Source organism: Micropterus salmoides, unplaced genomic scaffold (genome assembly GCF_014851395.1).
Source record: "Micropterus salmoides isolate LMB-PRFRI ecotype aquatic unplaced genomic scaffold, ASM1485139v1 Ms_hic_scaffold_811, whole genome shotgun sequence".
NCBI classification, from domain to species: Eukaryota; Metazoa; Chordata; class Actinopteri; order Centrarchiformes; family Centrarchidae; genus Micropterus; species Micropterus salmoides.
The window spans coordinates 1-22022 of NW_024044584.1; the positions used below are offsets into that span (position 1 = coordinate 1).

Sequence of the window (22022 nt, forward strand, 5' to 3'; positions counted from 1 at the left end):
ACATTTGTTTTAAGCCTGTTTTTAGCTAGCCAAAATTAGCATCCCAGCTAATGTCACAGTTAAGGTTAATTACCGACGCACCTTGCTAACCAAGCTTAGGGTGACCAGACTATCCCGTTTTCCGTGGACAGTCCCCGGTTTTGGTGGCCTGTCCCGTGTTAATCAAAACTGTTAATTTGTTAACAGACCTGAGATCGAACGTCCACCGTGGACGGTCCGTGGGAGCGGCGCGCAGCATGTTAAAGCTGTATCGTCCAGTCCTTTACAGCTATAGCTGCTTTATCTGGATCAACAGACTGTACAAATAAACATCACTTTATGTCCCGTGGTAACAGCAAAGGTTTGTCTTTGTGATACTTAACATTCTTTTAACTGAATAATCACAATTGTGGCCAAATCAGTGTTTGCAGTTTAAAGCGTAACCAGGCGGACATTACCTGATTATAGGCAATAACTGAAGCCTGTTGTGCCAATGGATTATGTGTTGGTAGGCCTACGTCTAATATCCTTGTTTACATTTGGAAAACGAAATGAAGCCAATAACTAACATGACTTACTGCTGAGTTATATGTAAAATAAAGACATGATCTCTTTGCAATTATCCTATGACTCTAATTATTTAACTTGCTGTGTACCAACCAATCCAGTCTGTTTTACTGTTGAAATACCTTTAAATGGCCAAAACAACCCATAAAATGCAGTATTTCAGTTGTCAGAAAGTGACTTATTGACTGAAACGTAGATTCTGCCTCAAAATAACTTGATTTATTTCAAAAGAGTTATATTTGACAGATTATAAAACTGAAATTGTCCCCCTTTTTATTTCATATATAATAATATCATATATTATTTAATGACATACTGATCACCAAACCAAAAATGTCCCCGGTTTTCATTTCAAAATCTGGTCACCTTAACCAAGCTAGCTAGCGCCTCCCTCTCCTCCAAATATTCTTTGCATGACCATGATCATCACATAACCATAACCAAGTAATGTTTGTTTTATGAGGTCACAGACAAAAACGATGTCATCATGCTGATAGTGGTGGTTACAGAGGATGGACGAACAGTGTATATTGTCTAATTTGGAGGATTTGTTGGGTTTGTAACACTAAAGAATCTGAGCACTTCTTCTACCAGTGGTTGTATTTTATAAATATAAATATTAGAATGTCGTCAATAAACCAACCAAATTAAAACATTGCCAGTTTCAACATGTTTGCCTTTTAAAGTTTATATCTTTGAAAGGAGTCAGCAGTATTTTGTCTGCCCAAAATATTACATATAGGAGAATAATTGTTTAAGTGAAATGTGAAGGTGTTTGTTGCAACTACCCGTGCATCTAGACAACATACAATATCAGGGTTTGCCACGTGATGATGGATAGAAATGTGGCCCCTCACAGCCTCCCTGTTATGTTCTGTGGCTAAATAATGAGTGCAAGTAGAAAGATAAAGTGTTCAGAAGACGCATCACAGATATTCTGTGTTTAGGAGGCTGTAAGTTTCCAAATTTCATGACAATCAATCAAAAACCAAATGTGTCTCGCTGCAACACGTCCTCCTAACTTAATGACAAAATGGTGTGATTGAAGTGTTCCAAAACGACATGTAAGAGCGTTGGCAAGTACCAGTCCAGCAACAAGATTACCAGACCTTCACGTCACTGTGTAAGTCATATGACATTTAACAGGTGGTAAACTTTGTGAAACTGTGGTAGTTTGGTCTGGTTTAGGCAATAAAACCTCTGGTTAGGTTTCTTCCACACAGGACTTGAACCTCTGTCCCCTGAGTGACAGTCCTGAGTTATTTGACTCATCCATCTACCCCACCACCTCTGTGCATGGACTTTGTCGCTTTTATACTACATCACCTGACTTATTCTGCCGCTAGAGGGCTTGATAAAAATATAAATATGGGTTGTAATAAGCCGCTGCATGATTGACCTATACAGCCGTTTCTCTGCGACAACATACAGTAGCATAATCTCCACCAAGTTTCTTGGATAAAAGTCTTCACTTATCTGAACAGTCCAAAGCTTTTATGTCAGATCTTTCCCCGAAACCATTTTACTGATCGCCTGATCAAATCCAAATCAAAATTGCGTGTGTGTATATTTGCATGCATGGATTTACATTCATGTGCACACCTGCCTATGATTATGGATATTTTATGACCAAATGTGTTTATTTATGTTCTGATACTTACATTATACACCACAAATTGTGGCAGCATAATCAGATGTTAAGTCAATCATTTCTTAATAACAGAAGTCCTGGAAAGACTCAGCAGACACACAGTAAAAAGAAAAAAACAAAACAAGACTCCTTGGACCAGTGGACTGTGAAGGAGAGAGAAAGCTAGAACTCAAATAACCTCAGTTTACATAAAGTAGCACTGTAGCCTTATATCTCTGTGGTGTATCAAATAAATACTGTTGCTAGTAGTTTAGTAGTTGATGAATTAGCCCTCTTGTATTATCATTCTGTCTAAATGAATATTTATACGCACAGGGTGAGTTGACGAGAGGTGGGACGAACATGCAGGCTGTCAAAGAAGAACATGATGAAGGAAGGTCTGACAGGATCTTTCACTCGGTCTTAACTGAATAATCCATGAGGTGCCTGACATGTTTTCACCTCTCTGCAGACCGACTGGGCATCGCTCTGCTGGTAACAAGAGCTGGGTCAGGATGAGTACTTTCAGTGTAAGACTCATCCTTGCAAAATGCACCACAGAGCGCCACAGGAAGTCATTCCTGCCCCTGGCCATCAAGCTCTTTAACTCATTTATTCACTCACTTATTACTAACATTTATTCATTACACTTCTGTCACATACTGCAAAACACTGTACATATTTCACACTCCTCTTTATATATTTATAGTGTTATATTTTCTTTTTTGTAGTTGTATTTCCTACATGCCAACTTTTTGTTATTATCTCTTAATGCCTTGATTAGCAACGTGGGCAACAGTAACACAATAATTTCCCCCTTAATAAAGTATTTCTGATTGTGATTTGGTCGATTTGCCCCTTGTCAATTATGTAGTTTACTCAAATTTAGTGTCAACAAATAACTTAAGCCAGCAGATGTCAGTAACGCTACAGTTTTAATTTAGAGGAAAAGTTACATTGGTTAAATACGTGATACTGAAGATACTGTTTTTAAGGTATGTGTGAAGTTCTACAAGTTCCGACAGTTGTAGGCAACTGAACGGGTCTCAAAGCAATATTCTGCAGAGCTGCACCTACAAAATCAATATTCATCAATTTATTAATCATTAGATATTGATCATGGTGTGTTCACCCAATGAGCTGACTCACTGATGGATCACAGTCCAGCTGGATGCGCCCTTGGACATGTGTGTGAACTCCGGATTAAAATCAGTGGACGTGTGTTTGTTTTTTACTATTAAATTTGTATTTGAAGAATACTGATTGGAAATGCTACCACTGACCCAGCTTTATGCGTAATCCAGATGATTCACTGGATAGAGTTATGTAATATTTGAAAATTAACTTTTTAGGAATATAATTTTAGGAAAAGGTATTTTATTATGGAATTATTTTCTAAATCTTTTATTTTATTTTATTTTATCTATGTGTTCTTGTTGATTTTACCTCTTTTCATTTGACAAATGTGATTATTATTAATTTTCTTGACTTTTCTGTTGATGCCATTCAAAAGCAATGGAGATTGTGAAGCTAAGATACTTAATCTGTCAAAATATAAGTAACTCTTGATATGATTAATTACATTTTTGAGTAGTTTGTCTAGTTATAGTAAGCCCATGTTCATCAAAATTAGAAAAGAAATTATGATATTTCTGTGGAAAAACTTAAAACGTGGGGTTACACCGAATTAGTACCCATAATGAATGTCTTTCTGTCACAGCTCATGTTCAAAGCTGCAGTCTCTCTGGATTCAGAACCTCTGAACCTGCAGAGCTCTCAGCTCCAGCATCATAACAGCTGCTTAGAATCCCTCTGCAGGAGAAGCACCTAGGGGCCCTGATCATCTGGATCCACCTGGATCCATTAGGAAGTACTGAATCCCAGCTTCTCACCTTGGAAACACGTCCATGTTCTGGTGATCTCTGATGCTTGCGTCACATTCAACATGCTAATCTGTGGCACCGAACACCTGCGAAGGTGCTGCTACACCTGAGAGCGGACCTTTCAGTGATTTCAAATGACACATCAGATCAGAATTATGAACATAAAATAAAAGCAGAGTTTACTGCAAGTGGACTTGAAGCTAGATCTTTGAGGTGGACGGCAAGAACACTAACCATTAGTCCACAGAGAACCCAAGGATACCTCTCAGAAGTCCAGAGTGTTTATGTTGGAAAAAAAAAGCTTTCTTCCACAGCAGGACTTGAACCCAGAACACCTGTCCCAGAGGATATTCATTCCTTGGTGAAGCTGCTATAACAGGAACCAGTTGGTTTCTGTATACCAAGGCCAGCATTTTCTACCAATTATTGTTGGGTAAAATAGGTCTCAACCGCAATGGTACTTGTTTGTCTTCCATGGTTTAGAGAATGTAGAGCAGCCTCTGGTGAGATCACCAGGACAGAAGTCAGTTAGGACCAGTACATCAAAGGACAGATTTTGGAAACACTGAGCTGATTCAGCCAGAGGATGTTTAAGTGAACTTACTAAAACAGGGAGCAATTTCCTGTTTTGAATAGGTAGAGGCTTCCGTGGACACATTAAGCTGTAAAGGCACTGCTGGGATTTTAACCCAGGATCTCCTGTTTACAAGAGAGGCGCTTTCACCGACTAAGCCACAGCACCCGCCGCAGGCAACTACGCTAGCTGTTTCAGGTGTTCTGGTTTCGGAATCAAGTCTTAGGATTGCCACACTCTACTTGGTCACTCGTGTTTTTCTTGAAGCTGCGTAGAACGCACATGAGGTTATTCTGGTTTTTGTCCTTGGGAAGTGGCGTATCGCTATTAAAAACTCCACTTAGGCACCGCTGGGATTTGAACCCAGGATCTCCTGTTTACAAGACAGGCACTTTGACCAACTAAGCCACGGCGCCACACGCTTTGTGCATTTGAAAACCTTTCATGTGAATGTTTCAATGAAATCAAATGGGCTTGTTAACGTCTTGCAATCGTTTTTCAGTAAAATCAAATCAAAGAAAAACAGGCCTCCGGAGCCACAAAGGAGAAAGGGATGAGCTGGGACTTGCGAGGTCAAGGGACAAAGTGGCACTAGTCCTGTTTGACAAGAGGGCCTTTGCAGTGGACCAACAAGTTCGATGAGCATGAACAGAGCTTGCACTTCAGACGCCTAAACAATGATCGTCCCTGGGTGGGCTCGAACCACCATCCTCTCGGTTAACAGCCGAGCGCGCTAGCCAATTGCGCCACAGAGACACTTGCCGGTGTCGGCATTCAAAACATCCCGTGTACTCGTCTTCCAGTCTCGGTTCCACGATGCGCAAACGCCGTGTCCTTTGACAGCAATTCACGTGTCCCCTTTATTGGGCCACATCTTACAATCAAATAGATATCTGTCTGGCCTACCTCTAAACACAAAGCATTTTCATTGTTCTGTAGAAGTGCATGCCGACCCATCGACGCAACAGGTTGTTTTCTGATCAAACACGTTTCTTTTTTAAACCAGGAACCAGACAGGAAGTCCGTCATCCAGAGTTTCCTCTCCAGACTGATGGAGGTGGATCTTGTGCAAGTTCCTCCCTCATACTGATCTTCTTCCTCTCTCTGGTTGTTGGTCTTCATCGGTACTGAAGATGGTCCGGTGGGAAGGACGCCGACTGGAGACCCGGAGTTGTGGGTTCAAGCGTCGCCTCAGCCATCTGAGGTACGTGATAAAATGTGTCTGTGTGTGTGTTCAACAAAACAAAACTCAAAAACCGTTCCAACCGTCCGAAATCTCGTTGCGTTCATTTCCCGTCGTCAATTTCCGCATTTGTCCGACTTCAACACAACCGATCTTCAAGGGACCACGGGACAGCTAAGTAAGGTAAGACTAGCTAGCTGGCTTGATCAAAGCCAGCTAGCTCTCTCTCTTTGGACTTATTTTACTTTACCAAACAAGAAAGTAAGAAAGAAATGATACAGAACGTACAAGAGATTTCAATATAAAACAAGAATAGTTAAAGTCCTCATCTGAGTCTGGATGTGGATCCTGGTTTTGATCTTTGTACCATCGGTTTTTGTTTAGACATGTTCAGTTAAATGATGAAGTTCTTCTGGTTCATGTCAGGATTCAGATCCACGTTTTGTGATCTGAATATTGATTGATTCAAATCTTTGGACAAAAATAATAATAATGACAATAACTTTGTTTATAGCACTTTTCAAATCCAAGTTACAAAGTGCTGTACAGCAGAAACAAATAGAGCTTCATACTTAAGAAAATAAAAGTGAATCAACATCAATAACAGCAATACAACAAAGTCTATTAAAACACCATAGGATAAAAGTGAGACCTAAGAAAGTATTTAGAAGAGGCCCCTGAGTTTGCCTGTCTGAGAACTTCCACAGCTGACGGGCCTAGGGGAGAGATTATTAAAGGAGCCAGTTCCTGTCTGAAGGGGGTCACTGTGATCTCTACTGATTTTTTTAACTGAAGAAAGTTATTAGACTTGATGATTGACCCTCGGCCTGCCCAAATACCACCTTAAACATTTGATACCGCCTAAATGCCACCTTAAACCTTTGAAACCGTGTAAATACCCCCTAAAAAGCACTTCCTGTAAGGTGCTAGATAGTAGCAGGCTGAAAAAGTACTGCTGTAGTACTACTGTAGTACTCGTGTTGTGTTTTAGTAAACAGGGATAATGCTGCAGGTGGATTTCGGTGGAAAGATTCCTGAAACAACAGCAGACATGCTTTACTTGCTACAGTGCGCTGGTCTATTGTGGTTCTGCTGAAGGGAGACCGGACTAGTACCCATAATGAATGTCTTTCTTTCACAGCTCATGTTCAAAGCTGCAGTCTGTCTGGATTCAGAACCTCTGAACCTGCAGAGCTCTCAGCTCCAGCATCATAACAGCTGCTTAGAATCCCTCTGCAGGAGAAGCACCTAGGGGACCTGATCATCTGGATCCACCTGGATCCATCTGGAAGTACTGAATCCCAGCTTCTCACCTTGAAAAAAAAGCTTTCTTCCACAGCAGGACTTGAACCCAGAACACCTGTCCCAGAGGATATTCATTCCTTGGTGAAGCTGCTATAACAGGAACCAGTTGGTTTCTGTATACCAATGCCAGCATTTTTTACCAATTATTGTTGGGTAAAATAGGTCTCAACCGCAATGGTACTTGTTTGTCTTCCATGGTTTAGAGAATGTAGAGCAGCCTCTGGTGAGATCACTAGGACAGAAGTTAGTTAGGACCAGTACATCAAAGGACAGATTTTGGAAACACTGAGCTGATTCAGTCAGAGGATGTTTAAGTGAACTTACTAAAACAGGGAGCAATTTCCTGTTTTGAATAGGTAGAGGCTTCCGTGGTCACATTAAGCTGTAAAGGCACTGCTGGGATTTGTTTATAGCACTTTTCAAATCCAAGTTACAAAGTGCTGTACAGCAGAAATAAATAGAGCTTCATACTTAAGAACCTCTGAACCTGCAGAGCTCTCAGCTCCAGCATCATAACAGCTGCTTAGAATCCCTCTGCAGGAGAAGCACCTAGGGGCCCTGATCATCTGGATCCACCTGGATCCATTAGGAAGTACTGAATCCCAGCTTCTCACCTTGGAAACACGTCCATGTTCTGGTGATCTCTGATGCTTGCGTCACATTCAACATGCTAATCTGTGGCACCGAACACCTGCGAAGGTGCTGCTACACCTGAGAGCGGACCTTTCAGTGATTTCAAATGACACATCAGATCAGAATTATGAACATAAAATAAAAGCAGAGTTTACTGCAAGTGGACTTGAAGCTAGATCTTTGAGGTGGAAGGCAAGAACACTAACCATTAGTCCACAGAGAACCCAAGGACACCACTCAGAAGTCCAGAGTGTTTATGTTGGAAAAAAAAAGCTTTCTTCCACAGCAGGACTTGAACCCAGAACACCTGTCCCAGAGGATATTCATTCCTTGGTGAAGCTGCTATAACAGGAACCAGTTGGTTTCTGTATACCAAGGCCAGCATTTTCTACCAATTATTGTTGGGTAAAATAGGTCTCAACCGCAATGGTACTTGTTTGTCTTCCATGGTTTAGAGAATGTAGAGCAGCCTCTGGTGAGATCACCAGGACAGAAGTCAGTTAGGACCAGTACATCAAAGGACAGATTTTGGAAACACTGAGCTGATTCAGTCAGAGGATGTTTAAGTGAACTTACTAAAACAGGGAGCAATTTCCTGTTTTGAATAGGTAGAGGCTTCCGTGGTCACATTAAGCTGTAAAGGCACTGCTGGGATTTGTTTATAGCACTTTTCAAATCCAAGTTACAAAGTGCTGTACAGCAGAAATAAATAGAGCTTCATACTTAAGAACCTCTGAACCTGCAGAGCTCTCAGCTCCAGCATCATAACAGCTGCTTAGAATCCCTCTGCAGGAGAAGCACCTAGGGGCCCTGATCATCTGGATCCACCTGGATCCATTAGGAAGTACTGAATCCCAGCTTCTCACCTTGGAAACACGTCCATGTTCTGGTGATCTCTGATGCTTGCGTCACATTCAACATGCTAATCTGTGGCACCGAACACCTGCGAAGGTGCTGCTACACCTGAGAGCGGACCTTTCAGTGATTTCAAATGACACATCAGATCAGAATTATGAACATAAAATAAAAGCAGAGTTTACTGCAAGTGGACTTGAAGCTAGATCTTTGAGGTGGAAGGCAAGAACACTAACCATTAGTCCACAGAGAACCCAAGGACACCACTCAGAAGTCCAGAGTGTTTATGTTGGAAAAAAAAAGCTTTCTTCCACAGCAGGACTTGAACCCAGAACACCTGTCCCAGAGGATATTCATTCCTTGGTGAAGCTGCTATAACAGGAACCAGTTGGTTTCTGTATACCAAGGCCAGCATTTTCTACCAATTATTGTTGGGTAAAATAGGTCTCAACCGCAATGGTACTTGTTTGTCTTCCATGGTTTAGAGAATGTAGAGCAGCCTCTGGTGAGATCACCAGGACAGAAGTCAGTTAGGACCAGTACATCAAAGGACAGATTTTGGAAACACTGAGCTGATTCAGCCAGAGGATGTTTAAGTGAACTTACTAAAACAGGGAGCAATTTCCTGTTTTGAATAGGTAGAGGCTTCCGTGGACACATTAAGCTGTAAAGGCACTGCTGGGATTTTAACCCAGGATCTCCTGTTTACAAGAGAGGCGCTTTCACCGACTAAGCCACAGCACCCGCCGCAGGCAACTACGCTAGCTGTTTCAGGTGTTCTGGTTTCGGAATCAAGTCTTAGGATTGCCACACTCTACTTGGTCACTCGTGTTTTTCTTGAAGCTGCGTAGAACGCACATGAGGTTATTCTGGTTTTTGTCCTTGGGAAGTGGCGTATGGCTATTAAAAACTCCACTTAGGCACCGCTGGGATTTGAACCCAGGATCTCCTGTTTACTAGACAGGCACTTTGACCAACTAAGCCACGGCGCCACACGCTTTGTGCATTTGAAAACCTTTCATGTGAATGTTTCAATGAAATCAAATGGGCTTGTTAACGTCTTGCAATCGTTTTTCAGTAAAATCAAATCAAAGAAAAACAGGCCTCCGGAGCCACAAGAGGAGAAAGGGATGAGCTGGGACTTGCGAGGTCAAGGGACAAAGTGGCACTAGTCCTGTTTGACAAGAGGGCCTTTGCAGTGGACCAACAAGTTCGATGAGCATGAACAGAGCTTGCACTTCAGACGCCTAAACAATGATCGTCCCTGGGTGGGCTCGAACCACCATCCTCTCGGTTAACAGCCGAGCGCGCTAGCCAATTGCGCCACAGAGACACTTGCCGGTGTCGGCATTCAAAACATCCCGTGTACTCGTCTTCCAGTCTCGGTTCCACGATGCGCAAACGCCGTGTCCTTTGACAGCAATTCACGTGTCCCCTTTATTGGGCCACATCTTACAATCAAATAGATATCTGTCTGGCCTACCTCTAAACACAAAGCATTTTCATTGTTCTGTAGAAGTGCATGCCGACCCATCGACGCAACAGGTTGTTTTCTGATCAAACACGTTTCTTTTTTAAACCAGGAACCAGACAGGAAGTCCGTCATCCAGAGTTTCCTCTCCAGACTGATGGAGGTGGATCTTGTGCAAGTTCCTCCCTCATACTGATCTTCTTCCTCTCTCTGGTTGTTGGTCTTCATCGGTACTGAAGATGGTCCGGTGGGGAAGGACGCCGACTGGAGACCCGGAGTTGTGGGTTCAAGCGTCGCCTCAGCCATCTGAGGTACGTGATAAAATGTGTCTGTGTGTGTGTTCAACAAAACAAAACTCAAAAACCGTTCCAACCGTCCGAAATCTCGTTGCGTTCATTTCCCGTCGTCAATTTCCGCATTTGTCCGACTTCAACACAACCGATCTTCAAGGGACCACGGGACAGCTAAGTAAGGTAAGACTAGCTAGCTGGCTTGATCAAAGCCAGCTAGCTCTCTCTCTTTGGACTTATTTTACTTTACCAAACAAGAAAGTAAGAAAGAAATGATACAGAACGTACAAGAGATTTCAATATAAAACAAGAATAGTTAAAGTCCTCATCTGAGTCTGGATGTGGATCCTGGTTTTGATCTTTGTACCATCGGTTTTTGTTTAGACATGTTCAGTTAAATGATGAAGTTCTTCTGGTTCATGTCAGGATTCAGATCCACGTTTTGTGATCTGAATATTGATTGATTCAAATCTTTGGACAAAAATAATAATAATGACAATAACTTTGTTTATAGCACTTTTCAAATCCAAGTTACAAAGTGCTGTACAGCAGAAACAAATAGAGCTTCATACTTAAGAAAATAAAAGTGAATCAACATCAATAACAGCAATACAACAAAGTCTATTAAAACACCATAGGATAAAAGTGAGACCTAAGAAAGTATTTAGAAGAGGCCCCTGAGTTTGCCTGTCTGAGAACTTCCACAGCTGACGGGCCTAGGGGAGAGATTATTAAAGGAGCCAGTTCCTGTCTGAAGGGGGTCACTGTGATCTCTACTGATTTTTTTAACTGAAGAAAGTTATTAGACTTGATGATTGACCCTCGGCCTGCCCAAATACCACCTTAAACATTTGATACCGCCTAAATGCCACCTTAAACCTTTGAAACCGTGTAAATACCCCCTAAAAAGCACTTCCTGTAAGGTGCTAGATAGTAGCAGGCTGAAAAAGTACTGCTGTAGTACTACTGTAGTACTCGTGTTGTGTTTTAGTAAACAGGGATAATGCTGCAGGTGGATTTCGGTGGAAAGATTCCTGAAACAACAGCAGACATGCTTTACTTGCTACAGTGCGCTGGTCTATTGTGGTTCTGCTGAAGGGAGACCGGACTAGTACCCATAATGAATGTCTTTCTTTCACAGCTCATGTTCAAAGCTGCAGTCTGTCTGGATTCAGAACCTCTGAACCTGCAGAGCTCTCAGCTCCAGCATCATAACAGCTGCTTAGAATCCCTCTGCAGGAGAAGCACCTAGGGGACCTGATCATCTGGATCCACCTGGATCCATCTGGAAGTACTGAATCCCAGCTTCTCACCTTGAAAAAAAAGCTTTCTTCCACAGCAGGACTTGAACCCAGAACACCTGTCCCAGAGGATATTCATTCCTTGGTGAAGCTGCTATAACAGGAACCAGTTGGTTTCTGTATACCAATGCCAGCATTTTTTACCAATTATTGTTGGGTAAAATAGGTCTCAACCGCAATGGTACTTGTTTGTCTTCCATGGTTTAGAGAATGTAGAGCAGCCTCTGGTGAGATCACTAGGACAGAAGTTAGTTAGGACCAGTACATCAAAGGACAGATTTTGGAAACACTGAGCTGATTCAGTCAGAGGATGTTTAAGTGAACTTACTAAAACAGGGAGCAATTTCCTGTTTTGAATAGGTAGAGGCTTCCGTGGTCACATTAAGCTGTAAAGGCACTGCTGGGATTTGTTTATAGCACTTTTCAAATCCAAGTTACAAAGTGCTGTACAGCAGAAATAAATAGAGCTTCATACTTAAGAACCTCTGAACCTGCAGAGCTCTCAGCTCCAGCATCATAACAGCTGCTTAGAATCCCTCTGCAGGAGAAGCACCTAGGGGCCCTGATCATCTGGATCCACCTGGATCCATTAGGAAGTACTGAATCCCAGCTTCTCACCTTGGAAACACGTCCATGTTCTGGTGATCTCTGATGCTTGCGTCACATTCAACATGCTAATCTGTGGCACCGAACACCTGCGAAGGTGCTGCTACACCTGAGAGCGGACCTTTCAGTGATTTCAAATGACACATCAGATCAGAATTATGAACATAAAATAAAAGCAGAGTTTACTGCAAGTGGACTTGAAGCTAGATCTTTGAGGTGGAAGGCAAGAACACTAACCATTAGTCCACAGAGAACCCAAGGACACCACTCAGAAGTCCAGAGTGTTTATGTTGGAAAAAAAAAGCTTTCTTCCACAGCAGGACTTGAACCCAGAACACCTGTCCCAGAGGATATTCATTCCTTGGTGAAGCTGCTATAACAGGAACCAGTTGGTTTCTGTATACCAAGGCCAGCATTTTCTACCAATTATTGTTGGGTAAAATAGGTCTCAACCGCAATGGTACTTGTTTGTCTTCCATGGTTTAGAGAATGTAGAGCAGCCTCTGGTGAGATCACCAGGACAGAAGTCAGTTAGGACCAGTACATCAAAGGACAGATTTTGGAAACACTGAGCTGATTCAGCCAGAGGATGTTTAAGTGAACTTACTAAAACAGGGAGCAATTTCCTGTTTTGAATAGGTAGAGGCTTCCGTGGACACATTAAGCTGTAAAGGCACTGCTGGGATTTTAACCCAGGATCTCCTGTTTACAAGAGAGGCGCTTTCACCGACTAAGCCACAGCACCCGCCGCAGGCAACTACGCTAGCTGTTTCAGGTGTTCTGGTTTCGGAATCAAGTCTTAGGATTGCCACACTCTACTTGGTCACTCGTGTTTTTCTTGAAGCTGCGTAGAACGCACATGAGGTTATTCTGGTTTTTGTCCTTGGGAAGTGGCGTATGGCTATTAAAAACTCCACTTAGGCACCGCTGGGATTTGAACCCAGGATCTCCTGTTTACTAGACAGGCACTTTGACCAACTAAGCCACGGCGCCACACGCTTTGTGCATTTGAAAACCTTTCATGTGAATGTTTCAATGAAATCAAATGGGCTTGTTAACGTCTTGCAATCGTTTTTCAGTAAAATCAAATCAAAGAAAAACAGGCCTCCGGAGCCACAAGAGGAGAAAGGGATGAGCTGGGACTTGCGAGGTCAAGGGACAAAGTGGCACTAGTCCTGTTTGACAAGAGGGCCTTTGCAGTGGACCAACAAGTTCGATGAGCATGAACAGAGCTTGCACTTCAGACGCCTAAACAATGATCGTCCCTGGGTGGGCTCGAACCACCATCCTCTCGGTTAACAGCCGAGCGCGCTAGCCAATTGCGCCACAGAGACACTTGCCGGTGTCGGCATTCAAAACATCCCGTGTACTCGTCTTCCAGTCTCGGTTCCACGATGCGCAAACGCCGTGTCCTTTGACAGCAATTCACGTGTCCCCTTTATTGGGCCACATCTTACAATCAAATAGATATCTGTCTGGCCTACCTCTAAACACAAAGCATTTTCATTGTTCTGTAGAAGTGCATGCCGACCCATCGACGCAACAGGTTGTTTTCTGATCAAACACGTTTCTTTTTTAAACCAGGAACCAGACAGGAAGTCCGTCATCCAGAGTTTCCTCTCCAGACTGATGGAGGTGGATCTTGTGCAAGTTCCTCCCTCATACTGATCTTCTTCCTCTCTCTGGTTGTTGGTCTTCATCGGTACTGAAGATGGTCCGGTGGGAAGGACGCCGACTGGAGACCCGGAGTTGTGGGTTCAAGCGTCGCCTCAGCCATCTGAGGTACGTGATAAAATGTGTCTGTGTGTGTGTTCAACAAAACAAAACTCAAAAACCGTTCCAACCGTCCGAAATCTCGTTGCGTTCATTTCCCGTCGTCAATTTCCGCATTTGTCCGACTTCAACACAACCGATCTTCAAGGGACCACGGGACAGCTAAGTAAGGTAAGACTAGCTAGCTGGCTTGATCAAAGCCAGCTAGCTCTCTCTCTTTGGACTTATTTTACTTTACCAAACAAGAAAGTAAGAAAGAAATGATACAGAACGTACAAGAGATTTCAATATAAAACAAGAATAGTTAAAGTCCTCATCTGAGTCTGGATGTGGATCCTGGTTTTGATCTTTGTACCATCGGTTTTTGTTTAGACATGTTCAGTTAAATGATGAAGTTCTTCTGGTTCATGTCAGGATTCAGATCCACGTTTTGTGATCTGAATATTGATTGATTCAAATCTTTGGACAAAAATAATAATAATGACAATAACTTTGTTTATAGCACTTTTCAAATCCAAGTTACAAAGTGCTGTACAGCAGAAACAAATAGAGCTTCATACTTAAGAAAATAAAAGTGAATCAACATCAATAACAGCAATACAACAAAGTCTATTAAAACACCATAGGATAAAAGTGAGACCTAAGAAAGTATTTAGAAGAGGCCCCTGAGTTTGCCTGTCTGAGAACTTCCACAGCTGACGGGCCTAGGGGAGAGATTATTAAAGGAGCCAGTTCCTGTCTGAAGGGGGTCACTGTGATCTCTACTGATTTTTTTAACTGAAGAAAGTTATTAGACTTGATGATTGACCCTCGGCCTGCCCAAATACCACCTTAAACATTTGATACCGCCTAAATGCCACCTTAAACCTTTGAAACCGTGTAAATACCCCCTAAAAAGCACTTCCTGTAAGGTGCTAGATAGTAGCAGGCTGAAAAAGTACTGCTGTAGTACTACTGTAGTACTCGTGTTGTGTTTTAGTAAACAGGGATAATGCTGCAGGTGGATTTCGGTGGAAAGATTCCTGAAACAACAGCAGACATGCTTTACTTGCTACAGTGCGCTGGTCTATTGTGGTTCTGCTGAAGGGAGACCGGACTAGTACCCATAATGAATGTCTTTCTTTCACAGCTCATGTTCAAAGCTGCAGTCTGTCTGGATTCAGAACCTCTGAACCTGCAGAGCTCTCAGCTCCAGCATCATAACAGCTGCTTAGAATCCCTCTGCAGGAGAAGCACCTAGGGGACCTGATCATCTGGATCCACCTGGATCCATCTGGAAGTACTGAATCCCAGCTTCTCACCTTGAAAAAAAAAGCTTTCTTCCACAGCAGGACTTGAACCCAGAACACCTGTCCCAGAGGATATTCATTCCTTGGTGAAGCTGCTATAACAGGAACCAGTTGGTTTCTGTATACCAATGCCAGCATTTTTTACCAATTATTGTTGGGTAAAATAGGTCTCAACCGCAATGGTACTTGTTTGTCTTCCATGGTTTAGAGAATGTAGAGCAGCCTCTGGTGAGATCACTAGGACAGAAGTTAGTTAGGACCAGTACATCAAAGGACAGATTTTGGAAACACTGAGCTGATTCAGTCAGAGGATGTTTAAGTGAACTTACTAAAACAGGGAGCAATTTCCTGTTTTGAATAGGTAGAGGCTTCCGTGGTCACATTAAGCTGTAAAGGCACTGCTGGGATTTGTTTATAGCACTTTTCAAATCCAAGTTACAAAGTGCTGTACAGCAGAAATAAATAGAGCTTCATACTTAAGAACCTCTGAACCTGCAGAGCTCTCAGCTCCAGCATCATAACAGCTGCTTAGAATCCCTCTGCAGGAGAAGCACCTAGGGGCCCTGATCATCTGGATCCACCTGGATCCATTAGGAAGTACTGAATCCCAGCTTCTCACCTTGGAAACACGTCCATGTTCTGGTGATCTCTGATGCTTGCGTCACATTCAACATGCTAATCTGTGGCACCGAACACCTGCGAAGGTGCTGCTACACCTGAGAGCGGACCTTTCAGTGATTTCAAATGACACATCAGATCAGAATTATGAACATAAAATAAAAGCAGAGTTTACTGCAAGTGGACTTGAAGCTAGATCTTTGAGGTGGAAGGCAAGAACACTAACCATTAGTCCACAGAGAACCCAAGGACACCACTCAGAAGTCCAGAGTGTTTATGTTGGAAAAAAAAAGCTTTCTTCCACAGCAGGACTTGAACCCAGAACACCTGTCCCAGAGGATATTCATTCCTTGGTGAAGCTGCTATAACAGGAACCAGTTGGTTTCTGTATACCAAGGCCAGCATTTTCTACCAATTATTGTTGGGTAAAATAGGTCTCAACCGCAATGGTACTTGTTTGTCTTCCATGGTTTAGAGAATGTAGAGCAGCCTCTGGTGAGATCACCAGGACAGAAGTCAGTTAGGACCAGTACATCAAAGGACAGATTTTGGAAACACTGAGCTGATTCAGCCAGAGGATGTTTAAGTGAACTTACTAAAACAGGGAGCAATTTCCTGTTTTGAATAGGTAGAGGCTTCCGTGGACACATTAAGCTGTAAAGGCACTGCTGGGATTTTAACCCAGGATCTCCTGTTTACAAGAGAGGCGCTTTCACCGACTAAGCCACAGCACCCGCCGCAGGCAACTACGCTAGCTGTTTCAGGTGTTCTGGTTTCGGAATCAAGTCTTAGGATTGCCACACTCTACTTGGTCACTCGTGTTTTTCTTGAAGCTGCGTAGAACGCACATGAGGTTATTCTGGTTTTTGTCCTTGGGAAGTGGCGTATGGCTATTAAAAACTCCACTTAGGCACCGCTGGGATTTGAACCCAGGATCTCCTGTTTACTAGACAGGCACTTTGACCAACTAAGCCACGGCGCCACACGCTTTGTGCATTTGAAAACCTTTCATGTGAATGTTTCAATGAAATCAAATGGGCTTGTTAACGTCTTGCAATCGTTTTTCAGTAAAATCAAATCAAAGAAAAACAGGCCTCCGGAGCCACAAGAGGAGAAAGGGATGAGCTGGGACTTGCGAGGTCAAGGGACAAAGTGGCACTAGTCCTGTTTGACAAGAGGGCCTTTGCAGTGGACCAACAAGTTCGATGAGCATGAACAGAGCTTGCACTTCAGACGCCTAAACAATGATCGTCCCTGGGTGGGCTCGAACCACCATCCTCTCGGTTAACAGCCGAGCGCGCTAGCCAATTGCGCCACAGAGACACTTGCCGGTGTCGGCATTCAAAACATCCCGTGTACTCGTCTTCCAGTCTCGGTTCCACGATGCGCAAACGCCGTGTCCTTTGACAGCAATTCACGTGTCCCCTTTATTGGGCCACATCTTACAATCAAATAGATATCTGTCTGGCCTACCTCTAAACACAAAGCATTTTCATTGTTCTGTAGAAGTGCATGCCGACCCATCGACGCAACAGGTTGTTTTCTGATCAAACACGTTTCTTTTTTAAACCAGGAACCAGACAGGAAGTCCGTCATCCAGAGTTTCCTCTCCAGACTGATGGAGGTGGATCTTGTGCAAGTTCCTCCCTCATACTGATCTTCTTCCTCTCTCTGGTTGTTGGTCTTCATCGGTACTGAAGATGGTCCGGTGGGAAGGACGCCGACTGGAGACCCGGAGTTGTGGGTTCAAGCGTCGCCTCAGCCATCTGAGGTACGTGATAAAATGTGTCTGTGTGTGTGTTCAACAAAACAAAACTCAAAAACCGTTCCAACCGTCCGAAATCTCGTTGCGTTCATTTCCCGTCGTCAATTTCCGCATTTGTCCGACTTCAACACAACCGATCTTCAAGGGACCACGGGACAGCTAAGTAAGGTAAGACTAGCTAGCTGGCTTGATCAAAGCCAGCTAGCTCTCTCTCTTTGGACTTATTTTACTTTACCAAACAAGAAAGTAAGAAAGAAATGATACAGAACGTACAAGAGATTTCAATATAAAACAAGAATAGTTAAAGTCCTCATCTGAGTCTGGATGTGGATCCTGGTTTTGATCTTTGTACCATCGGTTTTTGTTTAGACATGTTCAGTTAAATGATGAAGTTCTTCTGGTTCATGTCAGGATTCAGATCCACGTTTTGTGATCTGAATATTGATTGATTCAAATCTTTGGACAAAAATAATAATAATGACAATAACTTTGTTTATAGCACTTTTCAAATCCAAGTTACAAAGTGCTGTACAGCAGAAACAAATAGAGCTTCATACTTAAGAAAATAAAAGTGAATCAACATCAATAACAGCAATACAACAAAGTCTATTAAAACACCATAGGATAAAAGTGAGACCTAAGAAAGTATTTAGAAGAGGCCCCTGAGTTTGCCTGTCTGAGAACTTCCACAGCTGACGGGCCTAGGGGAGAGATTATTAAAGGAGCCAGTTCCTGTCTGAAGGGGGTCACTGTGATCTCTACTGATTTTTTTAACTGAAGAAAGTTATTAGACTTGATGATTGACCCTCGGCCTGCCCAAATACCACCTTAAACATTTGATACCGCCTAAATGCCACCTTAAACCTTTGAAACCGTGTAAATACCCCCTAAAAAGCACTTCCTGTAAGGTGCTAGATAGTAGCAGGCTGAAAAAGTACTGCTGTAGTACTACTGTAGTACTCGTGTTGTGTTTTAGTAAACAGGGATAATGCTGCAGGTGGATTTCGGTGGAAAGATTCCTGAAACAACAGCAGACATGCTTTACTTGCTACAGTGCGCTGGTCTATTGTGGTTCTGCTGAAGGGAGACCGGACTAGTACCCATAATGAATGTCTTTCTTTCACAGCTCATGTTCAAAGCTGCAGTCTGTCTGGATTCAGAACCTCTGAACCTGCAGAGCTCTCAGCTCCAGCATCATAACAGCTGCTTAGAATCCCTCTGCAGGAGAAGCACCTAGGGGACCTGATCATCTGGATCCACCTGGATCCATCTGGAAGTACTGAATCCCAGCTTCTCACCCGTGTACTCGTCTTCCAGTCTCGGTTCCACGATGCGCAAACGCCGTGTCCTTTGACAGCAATTCACGTGTCCCCTTTATTGGGCCACATCTTACAATCAAATAGATATCTGTCTGGCCTACCTCTAAACACAAAGCATTTTCATTGTTCTGTAGAAGTGCATGCCGACCCATCGACGCAACAGGTTGTTTTCTGATCAAACACGTTTCTTTTTTAAACCAGGAACCAGACAGGAAGTCCGTCATCCAGAGTTTCCTCTCCAGACTGATGGAGGTGGATCTTGTGCAAGTTCCTCCCTCATACTGATCTTCTTCCTCTCTCTGGTTGTTGGTCTTCATCGGTACTGAAGATGGTCCGGTGGGCAAGGACGCCGACTGGAGACCCGGAGTTGTGGGTTCAAGCGTCGCCTCAGCCATCTGAGGTACGTGATAAAATGTGTCTGTGTGTGTGTTCAACAAAACAAAACTCAAAAACCGTTCCAACCGTCCGAAATCTCGTTGCGTTCATTTCCCGTCGTCAATTTCCGCATTTGTCCGACTTCAACACAACCGATCTTCAAGGGACCACGGGACAGCTAAGTAAGGTAAGACTAGCTAGCTGGCTTGATCAAAGCCAGCTAGCTCTCTCTCTTTGGACTTATTTTACTTTACCAAACAAGAAAGTAAGAAAGAAATGATACAGAACGTACAAGAGATTTCAATATAAAACAAGAATAGTTAAAGTCCTCATCTGAGTCTGGATGTGGATCCTGGTTTTGATCTTTGTACCATCGGTTTTTGTTTAGACATGTTCAGTTAAATGATGAAGTTCTTCTGGTTCATGTCAGGATTCAGATCCACGTTTTGTGATCTGAATATTGATTGATTCAAATCTTTGGACAAAAATAATAATAATGACAATAACTTTGTTTATAGCACTTTTCAAATCCAAGTTACAAAGTGCTGTACAGCAGAAACAAATAGAGCTTCATACTTAAGAAAATAAAAGTGAATCAACATCAATAACAGCAATACAACAAAGTCTATTAAAACACCATAGGATAAAAGTGAGACCTAAGAAAGTATTTAGAAGAGGCCCCTGAGTTTGCCTGTCTGAGAACTTCCACAGCTGACGGGCCTAGGGGAGAGATTATTAAAGGAGCCAGTTCCTGTCTGAAGGGGGTCACTGTGATCTCTACTGATTTTTTTAACTGAAGAAAGTTATTAGACTTGATGATTGACCCTCGGCCTGCCCAAATACCACCTTAAACATTTGATACCGCCTAAATGCCACCTTAAACCTTTGAAACCGTGTAAATACCCCCTAAAAAGCACTTCCTGTAAGGTGCTAGATAGTAGCAGGCTGAAAAAGTACTGCTGTAGTACTACTGTAGTACTCGTGTTGTGTTTTAGTAAACAGGGATAATGCTGCAGGTGGATTTCGGTGGAAAGATTCCTGAAACAACAGCAGACATGCTTTACTTGCTACAGTGCGCTGGTCTATTGTGGTTCTGCTGAAGGGAGACCGGACTAGTACCCATAATGAATGTCTTTCTTTCACAGCTCATGTTCAAAGCTGCAGTCTGTCTGGATTCAGAACCTCTGAACCTGCAGAGCTCTCAGCTCCAGCATCATAACAGCTGCTTAGAATCCCTCTGCAGGAGAAGCACCTAGGGGACCTGATCATCTGGATCCACCTGGATCCATCTGGAAGTACTGAATCCCAGCTTCTCACCTTGAAAAAAAAAGCTTTCTTCCACAGCAGGACTTGAACCCAGAACACCTGTCCCAGAGGATATTCATTCCTTGGTGAAGCTGCTATAACAGGAACCAGTTGGTTTCTGTATACCAATGCCAGCATTTTTTACCAATTATTGTTGGGTAAAATAGGTCTCAACCGCAATGGTACTTGTTTGTCTTCCATGGTTTAGAGAATGTAGAGCAGCCTCTGGTGAGATCACTAGGACAGAAGTTAGTTAGGACCAGTACATCAAAGGACAGATTTTGGAAACACTGAGCTGATTCAGTCAGAGGATGTTTAAGTGAACTTACTAAAACAGGGAGCAATTTCCTGTTTTGAATAGGTAGAGGCTTCCGTGGTCACATTAAGCTGTAAAGGCACTGCTGGGATTTGTTTATAGCACTTTTCAAATCCAAGTTACAAAGTGCTGTACAGCAGAAATAAATAGAGCTTCATACTTAAGAACCTCTGAACCTGCAGAGCTCTCAGCTCCAGCATCATAACAGCTGCTTAGAATCCCTCTGCAGGAGAAGCACCTAGGGGCCCTGATCATCTGGATCCACCTGGATCCATTAGGAAGTACTGAATCCCAGCTTCTCACCTTGGAAACACGTCCATGTTCTGGTGATCTCTGATGCTTGCGTCACATTCAACATGCTAATCTGTGGCACCGAACACCTGCGAAGGTGCTGCTACACCTGAGAGCGGACCTTTCAGTGATTTCAAATGACACATCAGATCAGAATTATGAACATAAAATAAAAGCAGAGTTTACTGCAAGTGGACTTGAAGCTAGATCTTTGAGGTGGAAGGCAAGAACACTAACCATTAGTCCACAGAGAACCCAAGGACACCACTCAGAAGTCCAGAGTGTTTATGTTGGAAAAAAAAAGCTTTCTTCCACAGCAGGACTTGAACCCAGAACACCTGTCCCAGAGGATATTCATTCCTTGGTGAAGCTGCTATAACAGGAACCAGTTGGTTTCTGTATACCAAGGCCAGCATTTTCTACCAATTATTGTTGGGTAAAATAGGTCTCAACCGCAATGGTACTTGTTTGTCTTCCATGGTTTAGAGAATGTAGAGCAGCCTCTGGTGAGATCACCAGGACAGAAGTCAGTTAGGACCAGTACATCAAAGGACAGATTTTGGAAACACTGAGCTGATTCAGCCAGAGGATGTTTAAGTGAACTTACTAAAACAGGGAGCAATTTCCTGTTTTGAATAGGTAGAGGCTTCCGTGGCACATTAAGCTGTAAAGGCACTGCTGGGATTTGTTTATA

At 42.9% G+C, this 22022-nt stretch overlaps 8 non-coding genes across 8 annotated transcripts; all 8 read right to left on the reverse strand.

The window, feature by feature from the left end:
• Window positions 1–4975: 4975 nt before the first annotated feature.
• Window positions 4976–5049, reverse strand: trnat-ugu. Its single transcript has one exon. It is a non-coding gene; the product is annotated as a tRNA-Thr (tRNA).
• Window positions 5050–5315: 266 nt separating this feature from the next.
• On the reverse strand, window positions 5316–5389 carry trnan-guu. Its single transcript has one exon. It is a non-coding gene; the product is annotated as a tRNA-Asn (tRNA).
• A 4138-nt stretch (window positions 5390–9527) lies between these two features.
• trnat-agu lies at window positions 9528–9601 on the reverse strand. Its single transcript has one exon. It is a non-coding gene; the product is annotated as a tRNA-Thr (tRNA).
• Window positions 9602–9868: 267 nt separating this feature from the next.
• trnan-guu lies at window positions 9869–9942 on the reverse strand. The gene has a single exon. It is a non-coding gene; the product is annotated as a tRNA-Asn (tRNA).
• Window positions 9943–13196: 3254 nt separating this feature from the next.
• Window positions 13197–13270, reverse strand: trnat-agu. Its single transcript has one exon. It is a non-coding gene; the product is annotated as a tRNA-Thr (tRNA).
• Window positions 13271–13537: 267 nt separating this feature from the next.
• On the reverse strand, window positions 13538–13611 carry trnan-guu. Its single transcript has one exon. It is a non-coding gene; the product is annotated as a tRNA-Asn (tRNA).
• A 3254-nt stretch (window positions 13612–16865) lies between these two features.
• On the reverse strand, window positions 16866–16939 carry trnat-agu. Its single transcript has one exon. It is a non-coding gene; the product is annotated as a tRNA-Thr (tRNA).
• A 267-nt stretch (window positions 16940–17206) lies between these two features.
• trnan-guu lies at window positions 17207–17280 on the reverse strand. The gene has a single exon. It is a non-coding gene; the product is annotated as a tRNA-Asn (tRNA).
• Between the last annotated feature and the right edge of the window lie 4742 nt (window positions 17281–22022).